This window comes from Rattus rattus, chromosome 12 (assembly GCF_011064425.1).
Source record: "Rattus rattus isolate New Zealand chromosome 12, Rrattus_CSIRO_v1, whole genome shotgun sequence".
In the NCBI taxonomy this organism is placed as follows: Eukaryota; Metazoa; Chordata; class Mammalia; order Rodentia; family Muridae; genus Rattus; species Rattus rattus.
The window spans coordinates 77,114,359-77,125,159 of NC_046165.1; the positions used below are offsets into that span (position 1 = coordinate 77,114,359).

The 10,801-nt window shown below is 45.7% G+C and overlaps 1 pseudogene; it reads left to right on the plus strand.

Annotated features, from left to right (window-relative positions):
- The first annotated feature begins 213 nt into the window (after nt 1-213).
- LOC116913764 lies at nt 214-622 on the plus strand (annotated as a pseudogene).
- The last annotated feature ends 10,179 nt before the right edge of the window (nt 623-10,801 follow it).

Genomic DNA, 10,801 nt, shown 5'->3' on the forward strand with positions numbered 1-10,801 from the left:
GCGCACACGCGCAAAACAGACAAAACCATGGTGATTAAAACCACAGTCTATCTCCTGAAGAAAACTTGAACTTAAAAATTCTCCAGGAAAGGTGTTCGCAGCTATCGCTGCACCACACCGCACCTGCTCTCTAACACCAGCGCTGCTCAGCTCCAGCCGAAGGAGAAGGGGGATGAGGAAGGGGATAAGTAAGGAGGTGCCCGTTACTTCACTCATACAAATCGGACTGCCCGCCAATCCACTGGTGGTAAAGCAACCAGGGAAAAAATGGCTACAAAAGCTTCTCAAAAGAGTGCGCCCTCTACTGGAGGAGTGAGGAAACCTCATCCTCACAGGCCTGGTACTGTGGCTTTCCATGACATTAGACACTGTCAGAAGTCCCCTAAACTTCTGATTCGCAAGCTTCCCTTTCAGCGTCTGGTGCTAGAAATGGCTCAGGACATCAAAACATCAATCGCTGAGCTTCCGGAGTGCAGCGATTGGTCCTTTGCAGGAGGCAAGTGAAGCCTATCTGGTTGGCCTTTTTGAAGATACCAACCTGGGTGCTAGCCATGCCAAACGTGAAATAATTATGCCAAAAGACATCCAGCCAGTATACTGCATATTTGGAGAACGTGCTTAAGAGTCCGCTGTGAGGGGAGACATTTCATTCTCAAAAAGATTATTTTCCTTCTTCCTGTTATCGTAGTTCTGAATGTTAGATATTTTTTCCACGGGGTCAAAGGTACCTAAGTCTATGATTGCGAGTGGAAGCATAGGGGACAGAATCAGGTACTGGCAGTTTCTCCACGTTCATTTGTGTGTGAATTTTTAATATAAATGCAAAAGGTAAAACATCAATGCAAGCAAAATGTTTCAGTGAACACATCTCAATAGTTCAACTTTATAACAATTATAAATAAACCTGTTAAAATTTTCTGGACAATGCCAGCATTTGGATATTTAAAAAAGAAGTAAACTTCTTACTGATGGAAGAAAAATAACAAACAAACAAACAAACAAAACCCTCCAGAAATGCACTATCTTTAAAATTTTAAATCCAAAGATTCGTCCCGGAAGGAAGAAGGGGAAAATACGTAAAACTAAACCAGGAAAAGTGGTGAAAATTGACAGTTTACACTTTCATCATGAGTGTGCCTGCCTCACCACAACCCGACTGGTTTGAGCAAAAATGTTCCACAACCAATCAGTAAGAGCACTCACCGGCCGGCCTGAAGACCCAAGTATCTGGGTTCCACGTAGTAAGTAGAGTGACAGACCTGACCCCCTCAAACTGTCCCCTGACTTCTACCTGTGCCATACCCACACACATGCACACGATATAAATAAAAAATCTCATCCTTATAATTTCCAGAAAGATAGCATAGCAAGCTCATGTTGTCTAGGACTTTGACTCACTGGTATGGTAGTATAAAAAGTGACCTATAGATCGAAGGCAGAACCTGAAAACAGAGACTGGGGTGCTCCCTGAATGAAGTTAGCAGGGGTGGGAGGAGGGGCTGTTGCTTTTCCATCTGCTTTGCAACACTGGGCGCTTCAGGGAAAGCCAGCCCCTGGTCGGTTGTGCAGGACAGCAAGTCAGTCTGAGGAGCCTACTAAGGTATAACTATACTGTGTTTATGGGCTGCAGGTTTGAGCACTCCCAGATCAGGGCAGCTTCTAAGTGAGGACTGAAACAAGGAAATCCAAGCTAGAAGATGATACTCTGTATCTGCGAAAAATAGGAAGGCAGGAAACACTCTGAGACACTTAAGATGAGAGTGGTCACGTTGCTAGCCGTGTGCTCACTTCCTCTTTGCAAACCAAAACCCAAAACCTTGCAAAGAAATAAAACCATCACACACAAAAATTATCCCGATATAAAGTCTATACCATTCTAAGAATTTCCATACGGTTAGAACAGGCTTTGTGAACAGGAGCTGTGAAGTTTCACATTGAATTTCACATTTTCATCACCAAATAAATTTTATGCACCTATCCGCTGTCAAAAACAAACAAGAGAATTGAAAGAATCAGAAGTAGGAAAAAAATAGCTTTCAATCCTCTTAAATAACTTCCACCTGCATTCAGCCCTTCTTCATTGGGATGAGGGCTGGAGAGATGGCTCTGCACTTGAGGTTGCAGAGAACTTGGGTGGAGAATCGAACTTGGGACCTCTAGAAGAGCAGTAAGTGCTCTTAACCTCTGAGCCAACTCTCCGGCCCAATAAATACGTTTTTAGCATAAGCGTCTCCTATGCAATATCTAGAATGCATTTTATACTTTAAGTTAAGCTGCTAATTAACCTCCGAGTACTATAGTCTATCCAGCTGCCCCACCTGGAGAGCAAACTCACTCCCCTGAACTGAGTGCTGGAGTCCAGGTGACGGAGCAGGCAGGGGCAGGGTCCCTTGTCCTCTGTGTTGAACTCCAATCCTGATCTCTCCAGACAGACAGCCAGAGGGAGGAGATACCCATAGCGAAGAACCAATGAGATACCAGAACAGCCTTGCCCATCGCCCTACAGACAGACACCTTCTGTCACTTTTAACCTGGGACTCAGGTCTTCTTGAAGGTAGCAGGTGCAGGGCTCCTGACTCCCTATTTCCATGGCCTTGGGGATTCCCATACTGTTGTGGCATTCAGTACTGTAGTTTTGGTTTGGGATTTGGGTATTTTATGACAGCCTTTCATGTAATCCAGTCCAGCCTTGAACTCATTCTGTAAAAAAATGACCTTCTGGTCTTCCCACCTCCCCTGGCTAAAATTAACACTAAGACACAATCGGCTGAGGTAGGTAACAGGCGCAGCTTTTGCTCTGTAGGCCTCAGTGTGACTCAGGCCAAATTGTGAAACTGAGGCCTGGTCTCATTCTTCCCCTGAATTCTTGTTCATTCCCGCCCAGCCCTCTAGGTCTTCTACTGAAAGACAATGACAACCCTGCCTGGTGGCTGCAGACACTGTTATTGTTTGCATCTGAAATGTCATCCATGCTTGGTCACATGCTTGGTTGCAGTTCTGTTTCCAAGGCTCTGGTGTCCGTAGGAGGTGACGGTCGGCTGGGAGGATTAGATCGCTCTGGGTGGGCCGTTGATCGTTATGACCACGGCTGGGTCCGTGATCGGGCTGGGTTCCCATTCTACAGCCATGTGAACCACTTGCTGCTGGTTTCCACTTTGCCACCCTCACCATAGAGGTCGGAAATCTTCTTGACACCGCAGGCTAAATAAAATAAACCCTTCGCTCCTGAGTCTGCTCCCGTCAGAAACTTTGCTCTACTAACGATAAGGAATCTAATCCACCATACGGCCTGACATAGAAGCAAACTGCTGTTGTACAAGCCCCAGATGCCCAGGACTTCTGGGGAACCTGTGTGGGAGAGCAGCCTGGATTTCAGATGCACTTGAAGAATTAGAAAACATGGGATAAACAAGTGTCCACCTTAGATGCAGCAGAAAGAAATCCAAACTCTCTTCTGCAAGCCACTCGGGGAGGGGCGGGAGGGGGAGGGGGGCAGAAGTCCACTTTGGTGGGGGCAAAAGGGGAGAGAGGAAGGAAGGGCAGGAACAAGAGAGGAAGGAAAGGAAGGAAGGAGTCTTGTTTCCGATCCTGACTTCGCTGTTACTAGGTGAATCTGAGCCTCCATTTATCTGGAAATAGAACAATAGCGTATACCATAAAGAGTTACTGTGAGACTTGAAAGAGTTAGCACATGCTAGATCAAGTCATAAAGAGTGCTCAGTGAGTTCCAAGCCCCTCCTCCTTTCCCCATTTCCTCCTGGAACACAACAAAGATCATTGTAGCCTTCCAGAGTACAGAACTGTTTCTTCTCCCACTCCCCACCCCCACCCGGCTCATTTTTCCAACCTCTCCCCTTCCCTGCCCCTGTCACTCTAGTTTTGCGGTGTCATTCCTTTGCCTCTGTGAGACGGTCTAAGTTTCATAAGAGTCCAATCAAGCTCAATTAATGGAATTTTAAAGGGGCCTGGAAAATCAGCACTATATTAAATTATGAATGCAAAAACCTAGAGCAAAACAAACCCCATGGCTCAGAGCAAAAGTTTATGCTTTTAATGTGTAAGGAAGCCATTTGTCCTTGGCTGCAACCCAAGCCTACCCCAAGCAGCCAGATCCAGCCGCAGCCAACCATGTAGATTCATTGTGGAAATATGGCTGCCTTCCTCCATATTGAAACAACTATTAGCTAACGCCGGGAGGGTGAGGGGGTTAGCATGAACCTGGAGATCGGGGCATTAAAGTATGCTTTAATATCTAGGCAGGAGTTTAATCCCAGTTATCTTAGCCAATAGGCACACCTTAAGCAGGATACCAGCTCTGGAGGTCCTGGAAAAGTAATTTTCTCCTCCTACCATCATTACTGTGCATCTTACTTAAAGGGATTTGCTAAGCTGTTAGAGGAGCGTGATTCCCAAGTACGATGAAATCCCTTCTACGAATTGAGCGAGTCAGCTCATTATCACGCCTAGCAGTCCTAAGTTCTACCAGTGTATAAAACTGTGACTCCGTACTGACTTCTGTCATAAAGATAATAATTGTCATCATTGATATTACCTAAGAAATCGTCTCAAGCTATAATCCCACCACCTTCCCTACCACACTTTGATTGGCTAATTTCAGTCGCGCCCCTGGACGTTGACATTCACAAGGGAGTGTTTCTCAATTACTTTGATACTTTTACTTTTCCTAATGCTTAGATTTCCGTGGTATTGCTTATCCCAGGAAACCAAACTCTTTTCTGTAACTTGCAAGCGTTGGCCCTTAAGGGATTATACGTGACATTGTAACAAGTGAGAACTCTTTATTTTTTCCTAACAGTCCTGATTAGCCTCATGCCCACCCCCCACCCCACCCCCGCCAAAATGGTAACTATTATTTTCTTCCTGGGTGGAAGAAGAAAGGCGGGGCTCGGACTCTCCAAAATAACTCTTCTTATATCAGTGGTTCTTCGGCTCCTTGGAGGATAAATGACCTTCGCTCCCTTCAGAACGATGCCTGTAAAATGATGGAAACATCAAATCGTCTAATTGCTCTTTATGGCTTTTCCAACTTCTAAAGCGTTTTTTAGCCTCCCCCAACTCCTGCTCATTCTGCCAGGAACACCTTCTTCTGAGATTTCTTTGCCCCTCCCTCTTTAGTTCTTCCCCAAGCCCCTATGCATGAGCCCTTCTCGCACATTCTGCCCTTCCTTGCCGCAAAGGGTTTGGAGCTCCGGATTTGTCCCCCTACAGCATCTCCTGAAAGCTCCCTCAGATGGCTTCAATTACCACCTGGATGCAGATGATTTTCAAGTCTCCAACCCCAGCCTTGACCTCTCACTCTCCTTTCAATCCCGCGTTTCCTCCTGTCTGCAGAATATCTCTACTTGGGTGTCCCACCACCTCCTAAAACTAAACATGTCAAAAGCCGAGGTCATTATCTCTGCGTGGGCCCCTCCATTGTCTCCCTCTTTCTCCGGGGGCCGTCAATAGCACTCAGGCTTGAGGCTGCAATTGCCGGAGCCCCCCAGATGGGCCTGAGGCCCCCATCACCTCCAGGTCTCTGAAAGGTAGGTTTCTGCCCAGGCACTCCCACTCAACCAAACACTGGGGCAACATTGTGATCTCAAGTGCTTTTTCCTCAAGTTTGTTATTTTTAAAACTCTACATTCCTATTTATTCAAAGGTTGACGAATTTTTAAGACCACAGGCACATTCCATTCCTTAGAACGCCTTGACATCTGGAGCCCTCTGAACTGACAAGCCAGTCTGCGCCTCCCTCTGACTCATGAATATAGATTCTAGAATGCATGACATGGCGTATTTGTAAACCTTTTTATTTCCCAATATAATTGATAGCTGCACTTACCAATTAAATAGTGAATGATTTGCAATTAACCTGAGAGGTTGATGAAGTAGACGTTTTAAGTGATTTTTTTTTTAATTCCTATTCTTAATTTCTATTCTATAGACCAAAAGCCATCCCTGTGCCTGGGACTTGATTGGATGTCATTCTTGGTAGCCCCCTCTCTCTATCCCATTATAAGGCACTAATTACACTGTCATGATGATGGTAACAGTCTTTCAACATACCAGACATGACAAGAAATGTGTTCTCATGGGAGTTCATTTAATCCTTCAACCACCCAAGAAGCAAATACATAAATTGGCAGGATTTTTGCAACAAATCATTATTCAAACTGGCTTTTCACATGAAGGAGACCCTTCCTCCTTCCCTACAGGGTAGCTTGGACTTCTGGCATAGTTTGCCCAGAACTCTACTTTTCCCAGGTTCCGGCAGCTCAATTCTTCTCTGCGCGTTGGGCTTGCCATCAAGTTGACCACCTGATGATTTTTAAAGATGCCACGGGAAATAACCGGGCCAGTATGCTTCTTCATTCCTGGTCAGGAGACGGATACTATAGCAGAGCATATGAGCAAAGCCAGCTCTTTCCACCATGCCTTCTGAAGTCTGAGTTATCTACCCAGCCCTGGTACCATCTTCAAGACGAGGTAGAGCCATAGAATGCTCAGCTGAGGCAAATCCAAGTTGGGGTCGGTTTCACCTGTTCCTTGAAAGAAGAGAGGGGGATTGGCTTACTGCAAATTCTCTATTATTGCCAAGAAAAGAGTGGCCATCACAAAGCTCACAAGAGACAAGGCTTGGAGTCAAATGTGGTCTGCCCACACACTCATGTTTTCTCCAAGGCCCCCTGCTATATGCCGAGAAGTAGAAGAATCTAGAAGCAAACTGCCTAAGACACAGGTCCTGCACGATTTGTTGGTGGTGATCTTCGAGGAACCATATGCAGGCTTCTAGGGCCATTGAATAAAAAACGTTTTTTCGTCCCATCTCTGAAACATCTACTTGTTCAGTGGTGTTCATTTGTAAGAGGAAAAGCCCTTTCCTCCCAGGTCCTGCCCTCTGTGCCATCCACCCTATCATGAATCATCTAAGCAGTGTCACTTCAGAGTCACAAGTCAGAGATCTCTAGGACTAAGAACTTCATCCCTGGGGATGCTGAGAATTAGGAATGTAGCTGAGAAGCCTTCTGTGCCCAGACAAAGACTAGAAGAAGGCAGGTGTGACCAGATGGGGAGGGGAAGCCTTAGAACCAAAGGCTACCCAAAGAGTCCATTTTTGAATCAAGGACAGCACAGAGCACAGGAAATGGACCCATGGTATACAAGCGTATGCGAAGCATGCTGTAGCACGTGTGTGCTTCAGATTAGAGTTCACGCATGAACTTCTCAACGTAAGGGTCGGTTCTGCTCACGTTCATAACCCTCCAATCCTAGAACAATGTTTGGAACAGAATGAAAAGTCGATCGAAGCTAGATAGATGAATTTATCATTAAATTCGTTCTTTTCGATTTCATTCACGTATACAATGCGCTTTGACTGCTCTCATTCCTTTACCCTCTCTGAGCTCCTTCCCACCGTTAATGATACCTCCCTCCTTTTTATAAGCCCCTTCCCATGTTCACAGCTTTTTCGTTTTGTTTTGTGACTCAGTGAGTTTATCCAGTTCTGTTTGTATGATGATGATGAGTTCAGAGCCATGCACTGGAGCCTGGTAAGCTCCCCACTGAGTGCCTAACTGTGGACAATGGTTTCCTTTATCAGAGGCCGACAGCTCAGCAGGAAGAAGTAGAGAAGCCACGATCCCCTCCCTCATCCACTCCTGACTGCTGGGAAGTCCGTTTTCAGGCCCACTGTACTCACTACCGCTCTCTGCCAAGAAAGAATTCTCTGATTAAGGGCGAGAGTGGCATTTAACTATGGAGTAAGCGTACACATTTGGAAGGTAGTTTGGGGCTATGTTCATTTAGCTACATGAAAATAGTAAATTCCCCCTTCGTGTTAGATTGGGATTGACGGACTCGACATGGAAATAAAAGCAAGAGGAGACTGGCCTCTACAGGAACACACTGTCTAGAAACCAGAACAATGAAACACAGTAGTCTCTTCACACAAGTGGAGACTGTTTACAGGACAGACAAGGGAACACTGGCAGTGGAAGCTGCCATCTTTCTTCTGTGCAGTCTCAAAGTTGTCAATACCAAAGGTCAGGCAGTTCTTCTTATCGCTAGGTTCCCAGATGCTAACATCCTTTTGCTTTAAATTTTTTTTTTTTATTTTTTTTTTCAGAGCTGGGGACCGAACCCAGGGCCTTGCGCTTGCTAGGCAAGCGCTCTACCACTGAGCTAAATCCCCAACCAGATGCTAACACCCTAAAGAGCCTGCTGTAAGCTTGTTCGCTTTCCTGTTCAGAGATTCTCAGCTCATATGAGGCCCTCAGGGCATTAACCCCTTAGAGCCTAACCCCATCCCAGGATGGGATTTTAACTGAGTTTACAGTTCCAAGGACGAGTTGCATCCTGTGGAGCGGGCCTCAAACTCAAGAGAGTTGTTGGTTACCCCCATTAGCAGTGAAGCCACCGTTGTAATTGCCATATCTTTCCTGATAAACCAGTGTTAGAGCTCACAGGGCCCCTAAGACGGCTGGGGTCTTTTCTTCCCCGGAATCACCTTCCAGTGCAATAAAAGCTAGCCAGCACGGAAGACGCTTTCAACTCAGTTTCAGGAGATTTTTAAGTAATGGCACAAGAGAGTAACATCTGTCATAAATCCATTGCAAATAAAGACCTGGGAAGACAGAAACTACAGTATAAAGTTCAATTCGTCTTTCATCAATATAAATTACAATACTTAATAGGAACTGCTTACCACCTACCGGTGCCTAATTACAGTGTAACTCAATAATCACTATTATCATACATGTGTCAGATGAGCTTTACTATGCGTTTTATTTGATGACAAATGCTTCCTAGTCTGTTGCTCATGTACTGTATCTAGCTTGCTTACCTGCTTCCATCTTCAAAAATGTAAAGGCAATATTGTTCACCGGCAAGGCCTTCAACTGCCTCCATCAGAAGTGACTGTGTGGGGGCTGGGGATTTGGCTCAGTGGTAGAGCGCTTACCTAGGAAGCGCAAGGCCCTGGGTTCGGTCCCCAGCTCCGAAAAAAAGAACCAAAAAAAAAAAAAAAAAAAAAAAAAAGAAGTGACTGTGTGAACAATCATAAAATACCAATCATTAGTGATGTCACCTCACTAAAAGAGTACCTAGCCCTGGAGCTCTCATTATTCCTAGCCCTTGCAGAATATTAAAAAAAAAGAGGTGACCCTGGTTTATTATGGGCAGGAGCTCCCACAATGTACTTTGCCTTACACCCCTTCATATGAATTACCTGACAACGTTCCCCCTTCTCGCCTCACATCCTCGGAGAACTAAGCCAGTCTCCCTCCTCACAGAAAGATGCCTCATGTGAGTTACATTCATTGCCAGGGGCCTTCGAAATATCTTTGTGTGCATGAGTCTTTATCCAGAGTCACTAATTGTCTATAATAGCATCATTGTCCCAAATGTCCTTCCCCATCGACTCTCTCCGCTCCATTTACGTCTATAGCCACCAAGCCCGGTTGGTCCCTTCTCTCTGGAAGTCTGTTGGGTGTACCTCTTCCTCTCAGTTTCCCCACCAGGATACTTGTATCAGTGAAGATCCAGTAAATAGACAACTGCTGACCAAATACTGAAGAACGGAGGAGGAGAATTAAGATATCCCAGAGGTAAGAATTCTAAGAGCGTCTACCATTCCTATGGCTTCTGAAATAGAGAGAAGATGGGAGAATGACTGTAACTTAGGACTAAAATCTTCACGGAGCTGAGGAACAAAGAGCTGTGAGCAAAAGAGCCTCTCAGCTCTGCAGTCTCTTCAGAGATGGGGTGAGAGGAAGAGCTATTTTGAATGTCAGGAAAACAAGCAGCTGGACTCACTGGTTGCTCCCAGAATCAAGTTCCACCGACGGGTTGTATAAGGAAGTAGGCTGCCTCACAGAGCAGGAAGCAAATAGGAAACAGGAAACAGAGTATCTTTAGCATCTGTCCCCTGACGGCAAAACCTAAGTTGTGGGGCAGGGATTAGCAACATTGATCCTGAGCTCTCGCTCAGTGTTACTCAGGGACCATCAGAGAGTAAGCTTGCTCCTGAATGATAAGAAGTGGCACGTGGTGACATCGTGATCGACGTTCACTTCCTTTCATCCTGATTCACAGTTTCTTAATTTCTCCTGGCTTAGGTCCAGATGCCAAACCCTAGCACGTCTCTTTCTTCAGGCTCCCACCTTCCAACCCCCCACCAGATATCCTTCTTGAATCAATTTGTCTCCTGACTATTATATCTTATTATATTCAACATAAATTATACCCTATGACCCTATAACCTCCGACTTCCTCCCAGTACCGTTTCCAGGGAGCCTCAGCATTATCTTGTCAGTGGAGTGAGTTTCAAGGTCTCCAGCAGCCAAAACTTTCTGTAGCGATTTACAGAGCTCTCTCGGTGCATGGAGCTCAGGCAAAGACTCACTGTGGAGTTTTCTCTTCCAACGCCAGGGAAAACCGTCTCTTCCTTAGGAAGGAAGTCCTCCTAAGAGCAGGAAACACTGAGCTGAACGCCAATGAAAAAGAAGATGTGTCCTTAGGAGGAGCCTGAGTGGGAAGCACTCACTAATGGAGCCGGACCAGAAAATGGCCAACATTTGTCCCTGTCACGGTGACTCCCAGGGGACACCAAGGAGTAAAAGACGCTCTGACTCCCATGGCTTTCCTCAGAGACACCGGGTTGCGCGTGTCATTTCCATTTTTATTTCTGACCAAGATAGGGGAGGAATCACCTTATTCCCAGTACCATGCTTACTAAGAAGCCATGCCTTCTCGCTTACAGTGGTGTGAACGAGAAAGCAGAAAATAAAATCGCAAACTC